At 47.1% G+C, this 22423-nt stretch overlaps 1 long non-coding RNA gene and 1 pseudogene across 1 annotated transcript in view; both read left to right on the top strand.

Annotated features, from left to right (window-relative positions):
• Positions 1-15788, top strand: part of LOC125944752 (uncharacterized) — a 91545-nt gene extending 75757 nt beyond the window's left edge. The window contains exon 5 of the long non-coding RNA XR_007466447.1: positions 15701-15788. This is a non-coding gene — a long non-coding RNA (uncharacterized LOC125944752). The remainder of the gene's footprint in view (positions 1-15700) is intronic.
• Positions 15789-18208: 2420 nt separating this feature from the next.
• On the top strand, positions 18209-22294 carry LOC119448823 (uncharacterized; annotated as a pseudogene).
• Positions 22295-22423: the final 129 nt, after the last annotated feature.

Below are 22423 nucleotides of genomic sequence, written 5' to 3'. Positions count from 1 at the left end.
TAGGTCCTAGAGAGATTACCAAGGTAGACAGACTTCGGATCCTCGGCTTACACTTACAAAAGGACGGGGGCGGAGGATACGCCATACAGAAGCTACAACACACGACCACGCAGATCTTGCGCATGATTCAACGAATTACTAGCAGGAAGAGGGGACTCAAGGAACAGGACCTTATTCGATTAGTGCAGGCTCTGATTGTGAGCCGCATTGCGTACTCGGTACTATATTTAAATTTAAGGAACGCGGAAGTGGAGGTACTCGACCGGCTGATACGCAAGGGGTATAAGCAAGCGCTCGGACTCCCACCCGGAACGGCTACTTTTCGCCTCGAGGAGACAGGGGTGTACAACAACGCACGGGAAATCATAGAGGCCCACCTTGTAAGCCAGAAGGAAAGCCTACTACGCACAATAGCGGGACGCTGCGTCTTGGAACGTCTTGGATATTTCGTACGGAAGACCAGCGCACTGACCTAAATCCCAACACGAATACAAGAAACTATATACGTCTCACCGATTCCTAGGAAAATGCACCCAAACTTCCACATCGGACGGAGACAAGCCCGAGTGCAGGCGCTCGCGAGAAAGTATGGAAACCACCCCAATGTCTTGTACGTAGACGCGGCCAGCACCGCAAGAAGCACCGCATTCGTCACCAGCGTAGTCGACAATCACGGGACCGAAATAAATGCATCGTCGGTTTCCAGAGTGAGCGCTGCGGAGGCAGAGGAACTAGCGATAGCGTTAGCCATCACGACGAGACCGCAGTGGGATTGCGTCATAGCTCTGACGGACTCTCAGACGGCATGCAGAAATTACTCCAGGGCCAAAATTTCCAGGGCTGCACATCGCATTCTGAATGGAGCGCACCAGCTGCCACCATACATACAAATCGTGTGGACTCCGGGGTATGAGTCCTTACGCGGCAACCAGCAGGCACACGCCTACGCCCGAGCGCATGCACACCGGGAGCCGCGAGATGACCGCGCCGAGCACCAACCAGAGCCCATACCATTAACCTACACTCACATCCTACGACACTATCGCCTTTCACGAAGAACACTACCCCCACCTCATAATTCTCTGACGCGAGAGGAGGCCGTAATATGGCGAAAACTCCAAACAAACCCATGTCCACATTTGATTCTTTACCACGCCATACACCCTGCGCTGTATTCCTATAAATGTCTCCACTGTGATCAATGTGCAACACTTTACCACATGGTATGGGCTTGCGCAAACACACCACAGCTAACACCCATAACACACCCCACCACACGGCAATGGGAGGCAGCGCTGTTCAGCTCCGACTCGATGGACCAGCTCAACCTGGTCAACCGAGCGAGAAGGGCAGCTAAGGCCGCTGGACTCCTGGACTGAGGGGACCACCCACTGCAGAGCGGGGGAGCTACCTACGCTGGCGTGCTCTTTTTATTAAAGTTTATTCTCTCTCTCTCGGCATCGGGAAATGCAAAGCCAGAGCAAGGCAGTTGGTATACTGGCCCAATCTAAATTCTGATATAGAAAGACTAGTTCGCAAGTGTTCAGTATGCCAGACTTATGCTTATAAGCAGCTTCCAGAACCACTAATCATGCGTCCAACACCGACACAAGCTTGGTATCGCGTGGGTGTTGACTTGTTTCAATATGGTGGCCAGCATTATCTCTGTGCCTATGACGCAATGTCGAACTTCCCGGAAGTTGAACTATTACCCAGTACAACGGCCAGTTCCGTGACACAAAAATTGGGAGCCATATTTTCGCGTTATGGCATACCAATCGAAGTTTGCACAGACAATGGGCCCCAGTTTGGCAGTATTGAGTTCAGGCTATTTGCTGAGCAATTCGATTTCAAGCACATCTTATGCAGTCCAGAGTACCCTCAGTCAAACGGCCTTGCCGAGAAATGTGTACAGATAATTAAGCGCATCTTGAAAAAGGCAAAAGCGGCGAATGAGAACTTTTGGCTTGGCGTCCTGAATTACAGAACAAGTCCACTGGAGGATGGGCGATCACCAGCGGAGCTGCTGCAAGGAAGACGCCAGCGGACCCCCATACCAGACTTCGGACCCCTGGTTTCCACGCGACTAAGGAAGCACAGGCAGAGCAAACACAACAGACGTGTACTTCCCGACCTCAGGCGCAACGACTCCGTTCGCATAAGGGGAAAGACATGGATAAGAAAAGCCAAGGTTTTTGGATCAGTGGGGCCTGGTTCCTTCCGTGTGCGAACAGAAGACCGGAACATCCTGCGCCGCAATCGGCAGCACCTCTTGGCAACGAGCGAGCCTTTTGAGGACACCTCCGACGAAGAAGATTACGACGAAGAGCAGGTACCTGCCTCTGTAGAATCTCCCACGTCCGGCTCGCCCACGGTAGTGCCAAGTTGTCCGCAACCACCGTTGCAGCCAGTTCTACCGCAGCGAAGGTCGCCGCGTCAAACACGTCATCCGGAACGTCTGGGTACGATCAAAAATTTCAGCAGATAAGTCAACGACGTTGAAGGGGAGGATGTATCAGGCCCAAGAGCGCAAGCCACCTATCTTTGTTGAACTACACGTGCCTTTCTTTACTATCTACTAAACCCCTCCTCCTTTCCCTCGTTTTGATATAAAAGACTGACAACAATAAACACAGGCGTTCACTACTGTCCTGACATGCGTGTGGGTTTCATTGAACGTGGCAGGGCTGATATACCCAGCAATGAATGAATTACAAACTTTATTTATCCCTCTTGAAAGCGAAGGGGGCAATGGGATACAGCGTGGGGAGACAAACTACTTGGAGTAGGCCTCCTCTGCCATCTCAGCCCACTCCAAGATGGCCTCCTAAAGGTTGGGCCTCGAGCTGTGCAAGGTCGCCTCCAACTGCTCCTCTCTAGATATGAATTGTGACGTGGTTTAAGCCTGCTCTGGGAGAAAGCAAGATCTATCGGTTACACGAAAAGTGTTATGCCTTGTATCGGCACAAAAATGCGCAATTTGCAAAGTTAAGATGTTTAATCGTTATAATAGTGTATATGTAGATCATTTGTAGCCTTATAAGTGGTAAACAGCAATTAAAATAAAAAATCCAATTTACCGGAGAGAATACCCTTAGAGAGACATAGGCCACCATAGAAATTGTATGGGGTAGCCTATAGAAGGGGTGGGCCAACTAAAATTCTGGGTTACGCCAAATTAAAATTTGGGGTGGGCCACATTGAAATTTGGGGTTGGGCCAACTGAATTTTTGGCGAGGGCCTACTTGAATTTGAAGCTGGGCCAACTTGAATTTGTGGGTGTGCTAACTTAAATTTGGGGTAGGCCAACAAAAAATTTGGAGGTGGGCCAACTGAAATTCGAGAGTATGCTTATGCACACTTAGTGAGTTTCTGCATACGTTTTTGCAGTATGCAGCTGTGGCTTCCCACTTCCCCGCAAAGCGTGAAAAACCTCACCTGGTCCGGAACAGTTTAGAGAGAGCAAAGAACTTAAAAATTTGGTTTAGCTAATGCAACCTCATTAATCCGTTAAATTTTTAGGCTTAGTTAATTTTATAATGACAATGTTTGGTAAATTATTATTTAAATTATCAGACATAATTAAAGGTATGACGGAGACGTTTCTATAAGTAAATAATTAATAATTAAGATTGTCTAATAGGTAACACTAATTTAAAGCGCCCTTATTATTCTTGATCAGGAACCATTGAATTAACCTTTGTTACTCTTGATTAGTCTCATATTCTAACATAAAACAATTTTCAATAGTCTCACTATTCTAAATTACCGTCAATTATTCATTGTTACGCATCATTTTATTGTAATTATTAGTATGTCTTTATTAGGCTAAACTACTCTTATACCTATTCGGTACTCACTATATATAGTCATAATCATATATCTCAGCAGTCATGTAGTCATACCGCTTTCTCGTATATACCTCCATACGAGCTCATGTAAACCTATGCATGCAGTGCATCGTGTCACGCGTTACAGACAGACAGATGGACGAACAGACAGAGTTCCGCGGGAAGTAGCCCTGTAAGCCTTGCGCATTATTATACGCTGGGAGTACCTAACAACTACAGGGCGTATGTTGGCACTTCCATGTTTCCAGTGCACTTGCGTAACCAGTGCGGTTTGCTAGCAGCAGACGCTGCGCTGCAGGGCCCGCGCCTCGCGCAACACTCATGCGCGGGGGGCGGGGGAGAGGGGCAGCCAGTTGTAGCAGGCGCGTGCCTATCGGCCATACCTGGTCATTCTGGCCGCCAACATAAGACGCTACAAGCGGACGTGCTTCTCCTTGCTGCCGCATGCTGGTGCTCTAAGCAGCCTCGGCAGAGCACAGGCCACGCGCTCCCGTGTCCCCTTTCATAAAAGACCACCGTGTACATCAGAATAGAGAACACGCGTATTTAGCAAATATTTTCAAAGCTCACAAATAACCTACGCAAATTCAACTTTGGGTGCACATCACCTATAGCCAGTTCTAACGAAATTTTTGCCGCCATTGTTTCTTGCAGGGCTCCGAAGAAGCTTTGTAAGGCTCTTTGCTGTTAAATGTAAACTAGGTGAAAAAACTAGCCTTTCAGGACATCGTGAGAGCACGCATATGACATTTTTGGAAGTTTCTAGTGACACACCTTGGATGTAAAAAAGAATGACTTTAGCGCCTGCCGACGCACTGGCGCTTCTTCTAAGTGGCAGTAGCGCTCTTGCCACTTAGGTTTTAGAGCGGCTACTTTTTCTAGCAGCTAGCTATTAAATGCGAAGCATTTCTTCGTGAACATTTGCCATTTGCAGTATTGCGACGTTTTCTGGGCCTTTGTGCCTAGTACCGGCGGTTTATAGCGGAATTTTCGCGCATCGCGTGGCCATTAACAAATCTCACTAGAGAGGATATCCCCTTCGTGTGGGGCGAAGACCAGCAACGGGCATTTCACGAGCTCCGGTAACGGCTACGTCCTCTATAAAAAGAACTTTCACCTAGTGGCAGCAGCTACCTACTCGTCATTCCCGCATCTCTTCGGGACGAAGTCCTACTTGCCTGTCACAACGAGCCGACCGCTGGTCACTTGGGCTACACCCGCACATTGTCACGAATCAGGCTAAAGTACTACTGGCCGAAACTTGCGCCGGTCGTGAATCGTTATGTTCAGACACGTCTGGATTGCCAGCGCCGCAAAACTCCACCCGGCAAGCTAGCTGGACAGTTACATCCTGTTCATATACCGGACGCGCCCTTCGCACAAATTGGAATGGACCTTTTAGGTGAATTTTCAATGTCTACTACCAAAAATACCAGATATCGTCGCCACTGATAATCTCACTCGATAGGCCGAAACAGGCGCTCTCCAACGGGGAACAGCAGCAGAAGAAGCGCGGTTTTTGATCGAAGCTGCCGTCCTAAGGCTTGGCGCTCCCGTAGCGGTGATAACAGACACAGGTACTGTGTTTACGGCTGCGCTTCTGGATACTGTTTTGCGACTGAGCGGTAGCAGTCACCGAAATACAACTGCTTATCACCCCCAAACGAATGGGCTAACAGAACGTTTGAATACATGATGAACGTTTGGCAGACATGATGTGTATGTACATCGACGTCTACCCCAAGAACACAGACGAGATATTACCTTACGTTACATTTGCATACAACACGGCTCGCCAAGAGACAACACGCATGACACCTTTCAGCCTCGTTTACGGCCGGGAAGTTACAACAATGTTGGACGCGATGCTCCCACTAGTTCGACGATGATGAGACTGGAGCCGAGGAGTTTACGCAACGCGCAGAGGAAGCCAGGCAGCTTGCGCGTTTGCGAATCCGAGAACAACAGGACCACGATGCCACACACTACAATCTTCGCCACAGACCCGTCACGTACAACGTCGGTGACCAGGTGTAGGTCTGGACTCCCGTTCGTCGGCGGGGGCTATCTGAGAAGCTCCGGCGGAGATAGTTCGGACCATACACAGTTCTGCGCCGCATCAGTGATGTGAATTATGAAGTGGTTCCCGTCAGTTCTTGCTGCTCGAAACGCCGGCGGCATCTGCCCGACGTTGTGCACGTGCTTCGTATGAAGCCATACTTTTCCTCCTGAGATAAACTTTGCACCTTCTCTGCACTGCCTTTGCACCTCGGCGCATTGAAACGATGCTTTTTTTTTCCCCCAAAAGAGGAGCAAATGGCACATCCTATATCAACGCCGAGGGTATGTGCCAGGCCATGAAGATGACGCTGAAGTAACGCGTGGGTCGAAAAATAGAGACGACGACGACGTCGCGTTGACTGCTCAAATAAAGTACTGTTATCCGTGCTGTACACCGGGTTTCTCGTCTCCTACTAGGACATGACAGTATCTATCTAGCCACCAACGTCTTGGTACTCTCATGGTCGTATCATTAACTTGGTGTTTACCAAACTTGGCAAAATATGAGAAGAGTGTACGAAGAAAATAACTGATAGGTCATTGCATGAATGTCATGACATGCGTCTCATGTAGGTCATAAAACAGCCGCCTAAAATGACAATGACCCAACGAAAAAACATTAACACCCAAAAACCACTGAAATATGTTCGGACGTGGGTACTAAGTGAAGGCTACACTAGAGGACGATGGTGGAAGCCATAGTCATGAGCATGACTCAGTAGAAATTGACAGTGACTCAGCGAAAAAAGAATAACACTCAAAAACCACTCAAATGGATTCTGACAAGGGTACTAAGTGAAGGAAACACTAAAGTATAATGGTAACCCACCATGGTTGCTCAGTGGCTATGGTGTTGGGCTGCTGAGCACGAGGTCGCGGGATCAAATCCCGGCCACGGCGGCCACATTTCGATGGGGGCGAAATGCGAAAACACCCGTGTACTAAGATTTAGGTGCACGTTAAAGAACCCCAGGTGGTCCAAATTTCCGGAGTCCCCCACTACGGCGTGCCTCATAATCAGATCGTGGTTTCGGCACGTAAACCCCCATAATTAAAAAGGACGTGGTAGAAGTCATAGTCATGAGCAGGCCTCAGCGAAAATGACAATGACTAGGCAAAAAAAGATCAGCACTCAATGACCACTGAAATGGGTTCTGACGTGGATACGAAGTGAAGGAAACACTAAAGGATGGTGGCAGAAGTCATGAGCATGATTCAGCAAAAAAAAGGCAATTACTCAGCAAAAAAGATTAAGACTCAGAAACCACTGAAATGGGTTCTGACGTGGGTACTTAGTGATTGAAACACTAAAGGATGGTGGTCGATGCCATAGTCAAGACCATGACCAAGCAAAAATGACAATGACTCAGCGAAAAAAGATTAACACTAAAAAACCAATGGAATGGGTTCGGTTGGGGTACTAAGTGAAGGAAAAGGCTAAAGGTCAATGGTTGAAGTCATGAGCATGGCTAAGGCGTTCGCCTTAAGGTCTCCTGGGTGTTGCTAAAGGTGGTGCCTAAGGACTCATGACGTGAATGTCAGGATATGCGTTTCATGTAGGTCATGAAAAAGCCGCCTAAGTCTTGGTGCTCTCATGGTCATTTCGTTAACTTGGTAGGCTCACCGCAAGCTGCTTCGCATAACATCGATTCCCATAGGAAATGGGGTCTGCCGGCTTTTTTTCCCCCTTTTTTCTTAACTAGGTTATGCTCTCACTGTGGCAACAATATGTGTAATTTCAGTCCCTCTCTTAGCTGTGGCTCCTTGGCTTTCCTTATGAGGATCATCATTGCTTTTTTTACTCAGTCTCGAGTAATGTATTTGGTGTAAAAGACTTCGCAACTATGGAGTCAAGACAAGCAAGCGTAAATTCTTTGCCATGCCGGTCCTTACGAGTGCCTCAAGCCTCCAGTGTCACTCTTCGGTTAAAAAAATGCGTGCTCCTAACTGCGGAGATCCAAACATGGCGCCAATCAGATTCCATGCCATACGATGTAACCTTGTTGTGTATTTCTTGTTTACTGAAATATGGCGCGTGTTTTGCTTCTATTCAATATTGGTACATACCTTGCTTCTATTAAAATATGTTTTCTGGGCGTACCACCACCTTAATGTCACCTGCTGGTACTCGTTTGGGATGAGTGTCAATATAAATGCATTCGTATAATATTGTTACCAACAACTTACCTAAAGTAAATGACAAATACGTCGGTCCACGAGACGATGTGCTACCTGAATCCGCAAATAATCTGTATATAGGGCTTGACTTCCTTTTAAAACAAATGTCATATATAGAACCCAGCATTGCTATATCATGTGAAGTAACCCCTCAATATAATTTTTTGCGTGCATTGTTGCTTGTTTCACATTAGCTGTTGCGAGTATTGAAAAAAAAAGAAAACTAGTATAGCTTGCACTTGAGGCGCAATGCTAAAGAGACAGCGGATCTGATGGGCACCTAGGTAGTCTTGGCTTGTGGGCTAGGCTAAGCACTACCAACTCATCCCCAGCATTTTTCGGAATTTGTTGGTTATTGATTGATTATCGATTAGCTATTTATTGGCTATCGCAAGGTATTGACCACGTATTTTTAGCTAGGCTAAGCACTACCAAATCATCTCCATAATTTTCCATAATTTTTTATTATTGATCGATTATTGATTAGCTATGATTGGCTATCGATTGGCTACCGCAAGGTATTGGCTATGTATTTGGGCTAGGCTAAGCACTACCAAATCATCCCCAGCATTTTGCGGAATTTATTTATTTATTTATTTATTTATTTATTTATTTATTTATTTATTTATTTATTTATTGTACCCTCAAGACCGAGGTATTACAGAGGGGAGTGGGTAAAAAAAACGAAAAAAAACGTACATAAGTAACTAACAAAGCAGCAAAAGTGGCTTAGTTAATACAGAAAAACTGATTAGTTAATAGTATCAAGGAGCGATAATGTTGGATATGGCCGAACGAAACTTTGAGTTGTCCTTGATTGCAACAACTGCGCCGGGAAGGTGGTTCCATTCTTGAGAGGTCCTGGGAATAAATGATTCTTGACAGGCTCTGGTGTGGCAATGAATTATTCCAACCTTATGGCTATGGTCAATACGAGAGGAAATGTAGGTAGGAGATGATATAAGATTATCGCGCAGGTAGGAATTATGGAAATATAGTTTATGAAATAAAGCAAGGCGAGAGCACTTACGTCGGGCGGAGAGTAGAGGAAGTAGCAAGGAATTTTTCATCGAAGTTACGCTTGAAGTGCGACTATAATTACTACAAATGAAACGCGCAGCATTGTTTTGGATTAGTTCAAGTGATTGAATAAGGGTTTGAAGGTGAGGGTCCCAGATGGATGAGGCGTACTCCATTTTGCTCCTAATAAGCGTTTTGTATAATATTAACTTTAATGACATAGGAGCAGAAGAAAAATTTCGGCTAATATAACCTAGCATGCGGTTAGTATTGTTGATTACCTTATCGATGTGTAATGACCAGGAAAGTGTCGACGTTATATGGACGCCTAGGTATTTATAGGATGTTACGGCTTCTAGGGGAGTATTATTAAGATAATAGTTCTGCGGAGGAATATTGCTACGAGTTACACGCATACATTTACATTTACTTACGTTAAGTTGCATTAACCATACGTCACACCAGTTAGAGATAGCGTTAATATCGTCTTGTAGGTACTTGTTATCAGAACTGTCCGAGATTTCACGGAGGATAACACAGTCATCTGCGAAAAGGTAAATGCTAGAAGAAATATCACTGGGTAAATCGTTAATGTAAATTAAGAAAAGAAGAGGGCCTAGAACTGATCCTTGGGGCACACCAGAGTCTACGGGGCTAAATGGGGATATATGGTTATTTGACGCAACGTACTGTGACCGATTAAGAAGAAAATGTTCGAGCCATGCAAACAGGTTAGGATCAAGATTAAGTTTGGTAAGTTTAAATAGAAGCAATCTATGACACACTTTTTCGAAGGCCTTGGCGAAGTCAAAGAAAACACAGTCAGCGAATGAACCTTTGTCAAGAATAAGATGAAGGCTGTGAGTAAAAGAAAGAAGTTGAGTTTCGCAAGACAAGTTTTTTTCGGAAACCATGTTGTACATTAGTGAAAAATGAATTATTGTCCAAGTGCTTTGCTAAATGCGAGTACAAAATATGCTCAAGAACCTTACAAGGAATGCTGGTGAGGGAAATGGGGCGGTAGTTGAGGGGCGAATTTTTGCTGCCGGACTTGTGAAGTGGGACCACCTTCCCGACCTTCCAATCTGCAGGGAGCTGATGGGTGTCTAGAGATTGCTGAAAAATTCTTGAAAGTAGAACAGATGAATAAACAACAGTATTTTTCAGAAATTTTGCGTTAATCAAATCAGCACCAGGACTTGATGACAACTTTAGACCTTTAATTACATTTTCGACCCCAAGAGGTTCAATGATTATAAAATCCATAGCTGGGTAATTGCAACACTCAAAAGTTGGAAGCACAGGATCAGTACATGCGACGAAGTTGCTACAAAATACAGAATTAAGTACACGGGGACATACATCATCGGGTACCGGTGAACCACTGGAATCGATCAGCGTGACCGCATTATCTTTTGAGGGGTTAATAACACGCCAAAACTTTTGGGGGTCATTCGCAAGCATTTTGGGCAATGTGTGTACGTGGAATGCCTGTTTGGCAAGTTTTAAAGCCTCTATGTAGGCATCGTTTGCCTCTTTATAAGCATCCCATTTCGAAGCCAGCGCACTTTTATTTGCTATTCGATACAGTCGTTTTTTTCGGTTGGAAAGCCTTTTTAACTGGGAGTTGAACCAGGGCTTCTTAACATTACATGATATTTCACTTGATGGAATAAACTTATCGGTGAGCTCGTATATTTTATTTTTGAAAACGATCCAGTTCTCATCAACAGTGCGATCATCAAATTGGCTGAAAAAAGGATCAAGAAAGTTAGCTAGCTCAATATTAATATCGTCAAAATTTGCCCTGTCATAGTGATAAATTACTTTTTTTTTCAATAACTGGTTTTAACACAGGAGACAATATGTTGAAAGAAAGACTCAGGTGATCGCTTAAGCCCGGTAAGCATGAAACATTGGTAACCATGTCAGGATGAGAGCATAAGATTAAGTCAAGGATGTTAGCAGCGCTGGCTGAGATCCTTGTTGGTTCCAGTACTAATTGCGATAGGGAAAATAAAGAGCAGAGATCAAGAAAGTCATTACTTTGCGAAGAAAATGGAGAACAGCGCGGAGGATCAGTAGTCCAGCATATGTTGGGGAAGTTGAAATCCCCCAGTAATATAATGGGGTTTGAAGGATGCCGCAAAGTAAGTGTGTTAAGCACATCGTGAAGCTCAGCGGTAAAAGTGGGTGGGTAGGAGGGAGAGCGGTAGCAAACAACGATCGTAATTTTACGATGACCGATATCAACGCAAGCACACACAACTTCAAGGTTACAGTGAACGTGGACTTGATGACACAGCAAGGACTTTGAAATAGCGAGTAGTACGCCTCCGCCTTGGCGAGCAGTGCGATCGCAACGGAAGATACGGAAACGAGACAGGTCAAATATTTCACAATCTTGCACTTGAGGTTGTAGCCACGTTTCTGTTAATGCAATAATACCAGCATCACAGCTATCGACGAGCGAGTCAAGTGCTTCGCGCTTGCTAATAACACTTCTGGCATTAGCAACGAGCACTGAGGCTTGTGCTGTCAAAGAGATACCGTTGCCCCTCGCACTTTCCTACGTAGCAGGCTGATGACGCGGATTGTCAGGTACGCGTGCATGATCTGGAACAACACTTTTAACCTGCTTAACGCTGTCACTTGTTGGATCATACATGAAACATTTCCTATCAATGAAAAGCTTGTTAAAACGTAGTTTAAATGAGGGGGAATCAGGCTGGTTTTTACCAAATTCGAGAAGATTTTTCCTAGCGAGCCTTGTCGCAGGCGAGTAGTCCTCAGATACTGAAATGTTGATACCTTTCAGCTTGCTGCGCGACGAAAGCAACCTCTCCTTAATTTTAAAGTTCGGTAGTTTCATTATAACAGGGCGATACTTCGTGTTCGAAAAAAATTGATCATTGATCGATTATTGATTAGCTATTTATTGGCTATTGATTGGTTATCGCGAGGTAGCGGCTACATATTTGGGCTAGGCTAAGCACTACCAAGTCATCCCCAGTATTTTCCGGAATTTATTGATTATTGATCGATTATCGATTCATTATTGATTGGCTATCGGTGACTCACTAAGCTTAAGTAGTCTCAACCATGCGTAGCTAGACTGAACCAGGCTCAGCTTCGCTAGTTCACAGGGGTGCCATTCCGCTTGCACCCTTTCTGCACAACTGCCAGGATCGGCCCCCATTTTTGTGGACGACTTAACGCAATAACGGCCGGCTTAAACAGCTCCGCTGTTAATATAGCAAAAGTTCGGCAGAGTTGCTGGAGGCAGCAGCGTAGGCTTCGGAAAAGTTTTGTAGCGTTAGCCACACTGGCCTAGCCAAGCCCGTTTCGCGCGGCACATCAAGAGCCGTGCTGCGCATGCGCAAGGATCAGTGATGTCACACGGCTTGCGCACCGGAGCCGGCACCTCTCGCGCACTCCACCGCCGCCACGCGCGACTCACCGCCGCCGGTCTGCTCATTCCAGAGGAGTGACGTCGTAGCCGTGGTAGACGCACTGGCGCCGGCGCGCGCTCGCTGTGCAGTCGCCGTCTGACACTGCGCTGGAGCCGCTGCGCTTCTGACTGGCGTTTGCCAGTGTGGTATAGCCATGGAGAAGGAGAGCGCAAATGCTGCTCAACAGCGCAGAAGAACGGAGAAGCTTGACTCATAAGAATAATCTTATCTTAAGAATAATCTTAAGAATAAGCTAAGAATAATCAGCTGAACCTTTGCTAACGCTACGTATATCCTGGCATAGCCGAGCTAAGCCACTGCAACTTTTTAACAGCAAAACTGTTTAAGGTAGCCGTAATTTGTGCGTGCGCCACGAAATTGTCATTATCAGCATTCGCTCGAACATCGTCGTCTTCTCCCGCAGCTTAAGGCAGCCGTAATTTGTGCGTGTGCCATGAAATTATCATCATCAGCATTGGCTCGAACATCGTCGTCTTCTCCCGCAGCTTAAGGCAGCCGTAATTTGTGCGTGTGCCACGAAATTATCATCAGCATTGGCTTGAACATCGTCATCTTCTCCCGCAGCTTAAGGCAGCCGTAATTTGTGCGGGTGGCACGAAATTATCATCATCAGCATTGGCTCGAACGTCATTGTCTCCTTCCGCAGTTTAATACAGCCGTAATTTGTGCGTGTGGCACGAAACTGCCGCGCCATGGCAACGCCACACAGACACGGCTCCGCCGATCTCCCGACAGCGGTGCGCCACTGCGCATGCCCCGTGACGTCATCCTGGCGCGTCTGCGCTCGCCACCCGAGAGAAATAAATAAAAAAAAGAACATCTATTAGAGGTTACTTATGTCCAGCTGCGACATCCTTTCAACGTTAGAGCAACGTGATCTGGATGGGGCTTAGATTATCCATGTTACGTATTTGTAACGTTGCTTGGAGAAAAAAATTTGCCGCGTATCTGCGTGCTTCGCTGCAAATGTCGCCGAAAGACGATAGTCTTCTGCCGGCCGTACTACATGAGTGCTGGTCTGATCCGCGGCCACCCGTGATGCTGCTCTCGTACCATTTCCGTCCTGGCATGAAGGTTTGTTTGAACAGATTTCATTTTACCGCATTATTTCATCAAGCGGCCATTTATGTTTTGCCCTGCCTCAGACAGCGCTTCCTTTATGTTGAATCGGCCGCATCTGGCTGGCATTGATAAAATTGAGGAGGCGCTGCGTGAGACATGGACGCCATCTGGCAATACATCGGAAAACATGAGCTTGTGCAGAGGGTTTCCTTGCTCCATGGCAGAGGGCGCTCCTCGGCGCGCAGTCGGGGAACGTCGTTCGTCGGCGCGCATAGCATGGCATTTTCAGCGCAGCTTAAGACACTAGGGTCTTTAGAGTTACGTATCTATGTATTTTCTATTAAAGGAACACACCTCCTAATACTTACCTAGTGATGTTGCGCCTCAGATATGCGTAATATTTACTTTGTGATCGATAACGTTCACAAGTATGAACAGCCGTACCATTTTAAGTAGTGTGGGCGGTAAGCAAGTGGTCCAACTTTGGCCGGGTGGCTGAATCGGGTGACAGACAGACAGACAGACAGACCAAATTTTCAGCGTTTAAGTTCCCCAAGAAAGACTATCGTCTTTAATATGACGCATATCTGAGGCGCAACATCACTAGGTAAGTATTAGGAGGTGTGTTCCTTTAATAGAAAATACATAGATACGTAACTCTAAAGACCCTAGTTTCTTAAGCTGCGCTGAAAATGCCATGCTATGCGCGCCGACGAACGACGTTCCCCGACTGCGCGCCGAGGAGCGCCCTCTGCCATGGAGCAAGGAAACCCTCTGCACAAGCTCATGTTTTCCGATGTATTGCCAGATGGCGTCCATGTCTCACGCAGCGCCTCCTCAATTTTATCAATGCCAGCCAGATGCGACCGATTCAACATAAAGGAAGCGCTGTCTGAGGCAGGGCAAAACATAAATGGCCGCTTGATGAAATAATGCGGTAAAATGAAATCTGTTCAAACAAACCTCCATTGCATTTATCATGCCAGGACGGAAATGGTACGAGAACAGCATCACGGGTGGCCGCGGATCAGACCAGCACTCATGTAGTACGGCCGGCAGGAGACTATCGTCTTTCGACGACATTTGCAGCGAAGCACGCAGATACGCGGCAATTTTTTTACTTTGTGATCGATAACGTTCACAAGTATGAACAGCCGTACCAGTTTAAGTAGTGTGGGCGGTAAGCAAGTGGTCCAACTTTGGCCGGGTGGCTGAATCGGGTGACAGACAGACAAACAGACAGACAGACAGACAGACAATTTTCAGCGTTTAAGTTCCCCAAGAAAGACTATCGTCTTTAATAAAACTAAATGAACATTCTTGGCAAGGCAGGATTCGAACCGTGGCGAGCATCATAACCACTGCGCTATACAGCCCCCCCCCCCTTTTTTTTATGAACACTGCGCTATACAACCGCGCTTGCAGATCGTGCATTTATGGGAACCATATGGTTTCATTGTACTGACGATGGCAACACAACTTCCTTTGGGAGAGAGAAAGAGAAAATGAGAGAGGGAGAGAGAAAGAGAAATTAGGCGAGATAGAGAGAAAAAAACAGAAAAGAAAGAAAGAGAGAAAGAAAGAAAGACAAATACGTCTTTCTGAGGACTTTCTGAGGAAATGCGTCTTCTGAGGTCTTTCTGATGAAAGAAAGAAAGAAAGAAAGATAACCTACCTTACAACCAAGAGACGCAATCAATTGGCCAGCTTCGTTGTGTCTTGAGCTTGCGTGGCCTAGCGCAAGCTTTCGCTTTTTTTAGGTATTTGTTTAACATGCGCCACAGCTATGTTAAAAGCCCCACTATCGCTTTGTCATTTATAAGCTGCCCTAAATTTAAGAAACTGACGTAAAATTTTGAATTTTATCCGAAGGAAGCGACAGCGAAGCAATTTCCACGCTGCTAATCTTTCTGCAAGTTTATAGTGGGCCAAAATGTCACAGTTTTCACGTTGTATTTTATGTTGCTTTTACTTCGTTAAATCTGCTATTTTCAATAAATGTTGATGAAGTGCATTTGTGGCACTACTACAGAGCATTTGTACTTCATTTTGCAGAGAGCACGTCCAGATTGCCACTTCGAAGCCAGTCACCTATTCGTAAGCGTAAAAAGCGCTTGCCTGCTTCAGGAAGGATTTAAATGACGGAGCAGCTCTTTAGTGGCGCCCTCTTTGCATGGTATGTGGCAGTTAATACATAATTGCACGTTGCAGCAAATAATAAAGTGTGTTCTACTACCACTCTTGTGTATTTATTTTCTCGGCTTTCAAAAGAAAAGGTGATAGGCAATTCGACACTCAACACTTTGTTACAAGAAGACGTTTCCCGTTTACTGTGCTACAGACTCCCAGTGTCTGGTTACATCATTTATCCACTTTCCGCCCTGTGAATCTTACTAATACAAAGCCCTAAGAACATATTAAATGTGATAGCCATTATATGGACACTCCAGGCCCATTTCGGCAGTCGCCTTTAAGAAATAACTTTAATTCTTGAGTTTTGCGTGCCAAAACCGTGGTGTGATTATGATGCACGCCGTAGGGGCGACTCCGGGATAATTTTGACCATCTGAGGTTCTTTATCGTGCACCCAATGCACGGTACAAGGCTGTTTTTCAATTCCGCCCCGACCGAAATGCGACCGCCGTGGCCGGGAATCGATCCCGCAACCTCGGGCTTAGCAGCTAAACACGAAAGCCTCTACGCCACCACGTCGGGTGACGCCGTCGTCGTGCCCGTTATGTTCCGTGTAAAGTCCAAGTGCAATAACATCGCGGTCGCGCGCCGCATGCTGTGCGTGCGACTGAAAGCGTGCAAAGGTGAACCGAGAATGGTTCGGGTGCGGTCTCGCGCGCGAGAGAGGAAGGCGGGGAGGTAGCGCCGTGTTCCATGACGCACGCGGCTTGGGGGGCCGGGCTTTCTACTCTGTCGGTGGATGAGCGTGGTCGCGCAGGCTTCGTGTGCGCTGCGTTCTGGCAACGCTGGTGCAAAGACACTAACATCATTGAAGTAGCACAGGCGGACTGACCACTTAAAACCGTGAAGGAGAGCGCCCATCATCCGTTCAAATGTATCCGCGGCATTACATAGACCGAACTGCATCACTTTACACTGATAGAGGCCATCAGGTGTAACAAAAGCCGTATTTTCAGGGTACATGGTGTCAACTGCGATGTGCCAGTACCCGGAGCGAAGGTCTATCGAAGTAAAATATTTTGCACCATATAAACAAGTGAGGGCGTGATCTATCCGCGGCAGCGGATAAATGAAGTTTGTTACTTTGTTGAGATGGGGATAGTCAACACAGGAGCGCCAGCTATCACCCTCCTTTCTGACGAGCACTACCGGGGAAGCCCAAGGGCTACAGAGGGCTCAATGGTATCACGGGCAAGTATCTTGTCGACTTCGTTCTTTATGACTTTGCGCTCAGTAGGGGAGACGGGGTAGGGCCGTCGGTGAATCGGGCCGTCATCGCCGGCATGTATCCGATTTTTCACAACGGACGTTTGACCCAGTGGCCGGTCATCAAAATCAAAATGTCCCGGTACAAGGCAAGAAGGCAACGAAGTGCGTCCGCATGGTGGGCCGGAAGGTCAGGAGTGATCATTGTCATGAAAGGTTCTTTAATACTCGTGTTGTAGCGCCCGAACCAGCAGAGGTAGAGGATGCAGCTAGCATCACCCGTTAAGGCAAAAATATGGTAGTCGCAAACCAGGGCCAAGGTTGCAAGAGATATGCCCTGAGCTAACACTTAAGGGCAGAGGCCGAAATTCACCACAGGAAGATGGGTGGCATTGTCCTTTACGTATATGGACGACCATGTGGGAAAATGCGACGTTCTGCGACAGGAGGACGGTGGCATCGGATGACAAGATGTAATCGCCGTCAGCTACAGGTGGAGCGGGTGAAATGGCAATATAGGTCACGGCTTGGGGATGTAGGCGAACGTAATCGGTGGAACATAGTCGACTCGCTGTAGAATCAGGAGTATCAACGTCATGCGGTAGGGCAAGTTGGACAACACTCGCAGAGCAATCAATAAGGGCCGAATGGGCCGACCGAAAATCAAGGTCTAAGATGATTTCGTGTGGGCACTGCTCCAAGACATAAAACAAAACACGTGTATGGCATCCGGCAACAGTGACACGGGCGGCACACATTTCAGTGTCAGCTGGAGTTTCACCGTCGGCTACGCGGACGACAGCGAGCGGAGCAGGGGTCAGGACTTTTTTTAGGCACGTATGGAGGTTCGAGTTCATAACCAATATGTGTGCTTCTGCAGCAATCAGTGCTATTACAGGTATACCATCCACGTCCACCTTGATGAGGTTGTGAGGGCTGTTGTAATCGCAATTAACGTGCCTGTGGTGATTATCTGTCTATTTTCCGTTCAGTGCGGAGACTATGCGCGCGCATCCTTTGTTAGCGCTGTTGCCTTTAAAAGCACGGTGACCAAGCTGTGTCGTGTCATGTGTTGTACTAACGTCAGATGAATTAAACTGCTTTTCGACATCTGCGTCTTCCTTTATAATATTGGTGACGAGGGTGGGATCAGACAACACAGAAGCTATGGCCACCACCTTAGGAAAGCTGCCGGAATTCTGCCCGGGCACAGGCAACAGCGACGTCTACCTAGAAACGTTCGAGCTGTTTGCAAAAGCAAACGAAATAGACGCCGGGAAGAAGCTAGAAGTCTTCTTGACCGTGCTAGGAGAGAAGGCCTTTGTGACACTGCGTAGCTTATTGCTGCCGAAAACACCCACTGAGGTCAAGTACGAAGATGCCACGAAAGTGCTGCAACAGCACTACGCTTCAAAGCGGTCTGTGGTCACCGAGCGGACCATGAATCAAGTGAAACCGTCGCACAGTTTCTCGTCGAATTGAAGAGGCTCCCAGCGACATGCTCTTTTGGAACTTTCCTGCAAGAAGCTCTACGGGACAGCCTAATTGCTGGATTGCGGAGCGACACCATCCGATTCCGTCTTCTTGCGTTGCCCTACGACGAGGTCACATGGGACCGGGTCTGCAAGGTATGCACCGCCATGGAAACTGCACGGAAGGATACCAAAGACATGTTCGTCGACAACGCTGCTGTGAGCAATGCTGACGTGCACTGGCAAGGACCCCCGGTTAAGCCCGACAAGCAGCATACGTCAAGGCAACGGCCATCTAGCTACGAGCTTACCGCAACAAGCAAGGTACCTGAAAAGAAATACACGCGAAAAGCGGCTGTTGTATGTCATAGGTGTGCTGGGCAACACGCTCCAACAAGGTGTGCATTTTTAAAAAGTGCTTGTTTTAAGTGTTCCAAACTTTGTCATGTCGCAAATATGTGCAAAACGCTAGTCATGCACGCTGTAGAAGAGCCGGCAACAGAGCAGGATTTGCCAACTATTTGCCAAACGAACAAATCAAGTAGGTTGCACCCCATAGTAGTAAAAGTAATCATTAATGGTAACCATTATTATACTGCGCGGAAACCTGGCACAAACCGACAATAAGGATTCCTGAGGAGTATACCAGTGCTCCATTACGTTGCATAGTCGCTTTTTTTGTAGGAAACAACCTCCACCTATTTTGGTCAAATACGTAAAAATGCCGTAAACGCATAGGCGTAAGAAAGGTGCCATGAATGCCGTTCTGATTGGTTGTACTACTACATTGCCATTATTTGTCCCCGGTGCACGTTTCAGAGCCCATAGACAGCAGGCTTCATTGATCGCCGTGGTTCGGACGCACAACCTTAAGTGTTAGAGCTAAAAGCCAATGTCCAATCCCCGTAATAAGTTTGACAAAGAAGACGAGGACAGGGAAGGAAATGGAGGTTATCCTCGTATAAAGACTACTTTCCTACCTTAGGCTTTGAAAAGTCGGTGAACGTAGGGAAACGTGGGAAAGGGAAAGAGAGAGAGAGAAACGTGAAGGGAAAGGTAGGGAGGTTAACCAAGGACCTGCCCGGTTGGCTACCCTACGGGAAAGAGAAGGAGCAGCTAAAATAAAATACAGGATTAAAAATTGCCAACATAAGCCATATGTAGGGCGCGGTATAACTCTTCAAAGCCACGTTGTTCCGAGATAGCGGACGCAGTTGGGCCGTGCCCTTGAGAATTCCCAAGATGTTACAGCAAATTCGCGAGAAGTTTCTCTCGTAAAATGTTGCGAGGATTCGGGACAAGTGCCGCTTAACCGTTGATGCTGCCTATGCAAACAATAGGCGCTCAGCTATATCTTCTCTGTACGCCTACATGTGTTCGAATTTTACAACAACGCTCCGCACTCGCCTGCCCGTTTAACGCAACAACACACGCTGTATGTTCTGCCTTAGCCCTCGTTCATGCCGGCCAACCGCCCATTATTTTCCGTTGGACAGTGTCACAAACCCCGTGATCGAGGCGCAGACGCCGGACCAAATTCCAAAGCCGACTTATCAGCTTCCGAAAATATTCCCACGAAAGCAAGGACAATTAAAAGTGGGCCCTCTGGTGCGCCAGCGAACGCCGGTTGCTGTCCAAAGACCGAGTCAGAACCCAGAGTTGCCAAAACACAACAAAATATATTCCTCACACAAGGCAGTTACACACACATTTGCTTACTTAGGCTAGACAACACAATACAAATCAGATGGGTATTAACAAACACAAGAAAATTATTCACGACAAGCACTAAGAGTCGAACACGTAAAGTACAAAATAAATAGGAACACTAAGTGTCCAATCGTATTCACCGTGCTGGTTGGTCTTGGAGTCAGGCGATCTCGGCGTAGCTCGCGCAAATCTCGAAGAAGGAACTTCTTCCAGAAATGCAGATGCGCGATGAACTCGTCGACTAGCTTGCCGGGGAATCCCCTTCTTCCGCAGACGCTCGGCCTTCACGTTACATCACTTCACCGGTGCGGACTGAACTCTCCTGAACTCATGAATTCCACCCTCTGATTCTCGCACGGCGGGTATATAGCTTCCACAGGCGTTCTCGAACTTTTCTATCGGTGTCGTGATCTCGTAGCATGGCCAAAGCTTGGGAAGCTTCGAGTCTTTTCTCTTACCTTCGACCGCCACTGTCCGAGCATTCTCGAGGGGGGGGGGGGGGTGATGACTCAGCCTGTTGGTGTATGCTCACGCGGTAGTAATGTCTGTCGACTCGCCGGGTGAGAAGGTGTCTCGGCGCGCGCGTGTGCTCTCTCTCTCTCTTTCTCTCTCCGGTTAACGTGCTTCGTCGAGTCTCTTCCAGACGTTTCGGCGCCGTTGTTAGCGCTGTTGCTTGAGGCGTATGCGCTCTCCCCCTCTGTTGAAGTTGCCGCGGGGCCGGCGTGTTCTTTCGCTGGCTTGCGTGACATTCGACGCGCGCTTGGATTACGCGCTCTTTTGTGACAGACAGGAAGCAAGAACGGTCACTCTCTGTTTCTTCGTGATTTCACAGCACATGCATTGGCCGACACAAGCAAAATGTTGTTGCTGTTTCGAGGAAAGTAATGAATACAGTAGAATAAGCGCTTCTATTTTTATCGGACCACTAAGTTATACGCCAAAGGTATCTTTCTTTGAACTGGCATTCTGTTTTCATATTAAGAACTGTTTCTCTTTCTACGCTTAAATCTAGCAAAGATCGTGGTGTAGAAGTCATGAGATTGGCGAAGCAGGAGAAGTGGAGGAGAACCAACTCGAGACGTAAGTGACACAACATGTATCTCCCAGGCGAACAAGGATGCTTAGTTTTTCTAAAATGTAACAGCAGTTAATTATAAAAGAAGGTGATAACTTTTATAGTGGAAAGATGGAGAAGTCGGCGTGAGTGAAGTGCCTCTAGCCTGCTACTCCACGCTGGGGAAAAGGTTTTGGGGAACAACATACATAGGGCGGAAAGAGATAGGATGATGATACGGCGTAGTTTATGACGGTAAAAGCTGCACAGTAAGCTGCATGTTTCTGAGCGAATCGTACATCCACACTTCGCAGCTTATGCGTCTTCGAGATTGCTGCACTGTAGCCAATACATTGCCTATGGCTTGCATACTTTTCGCGTGTGTTAGCGCCGCTGGCGTACTTAAACCAGAGAATAGCAGCTGTAGGGCGTCAATTATTTGCCGCAACATGGCCGTGACGGTAGAGTCCGATGCGACTGTCTCGGTGCACCCTGTCGTTGCTGGCGCTGACATTCATGGTTCTTGTCCGTTGTTACCAGCGTGGCCAAGGATTCATGCGATTTCGGGCTTGCGTCGCTTGCTAAAAGCAACGGCTCGAAATGATCAGTGGCTGCCAATTGAACCGCCTCATAGTATGCCTGTGATAGTGGAGCCAGGGACTTATCGTTTGGACCTACAGCTTATCCACGTCAATGACGCGATCAGCTCCTGCAGTGCTGCGCTGCCGCCTCTTTGTGTTACCTACTGGTATTGCTCATTAGGTTCAGTAGTTTTCCGTTCTTTTTCTGCCATAGGGACAATCTTCGGATTTCGCCTCCTGTGCTGCATCGCAGTTCGAGCGCCTCATTTCTTTCTTTGTGCATAAAGATATCTCAAGGCTGCCTGCACAGGAGAAGCATGCCGTCTGGCCTTTGCAGACCGCACTGGGATGGCCTAGCCTTAAGGACTTGCGACACTTCAGTGCCCGACTACCTAAGAACACCGCGGGTGTCACATTGCCCACCTTTACGTGATCAGTTTGTCTGCCTCCTTCGAAAAGACGCTTGACGCTCGTTAATTGGCTGAAAAGATGAAAATCGATGACCTTCAAGGCTGAAGACAGAATCCCTGGAAGCACTTCGTCACTGATGCCAATTACGACA

The sequence above is a fragment of the Dermacentor silvarum genome, chromosome 4 (genome assembly GCF_013339745.2).
Source record: "Dermacentor silvarum isolate Dsil-2018 chromosome 4, BIME_Dsil_1.4, whole genome shotgun sequence".
NCBI lineage: Eukaryota > Metazoa > Arthropoda > Arachnida > Ixodida > Ixodidae > Dermacentor > Dermacentor silvarum.
This window is presented reverse-complemented; position numbering and strand designations above follow the sequence as displayed.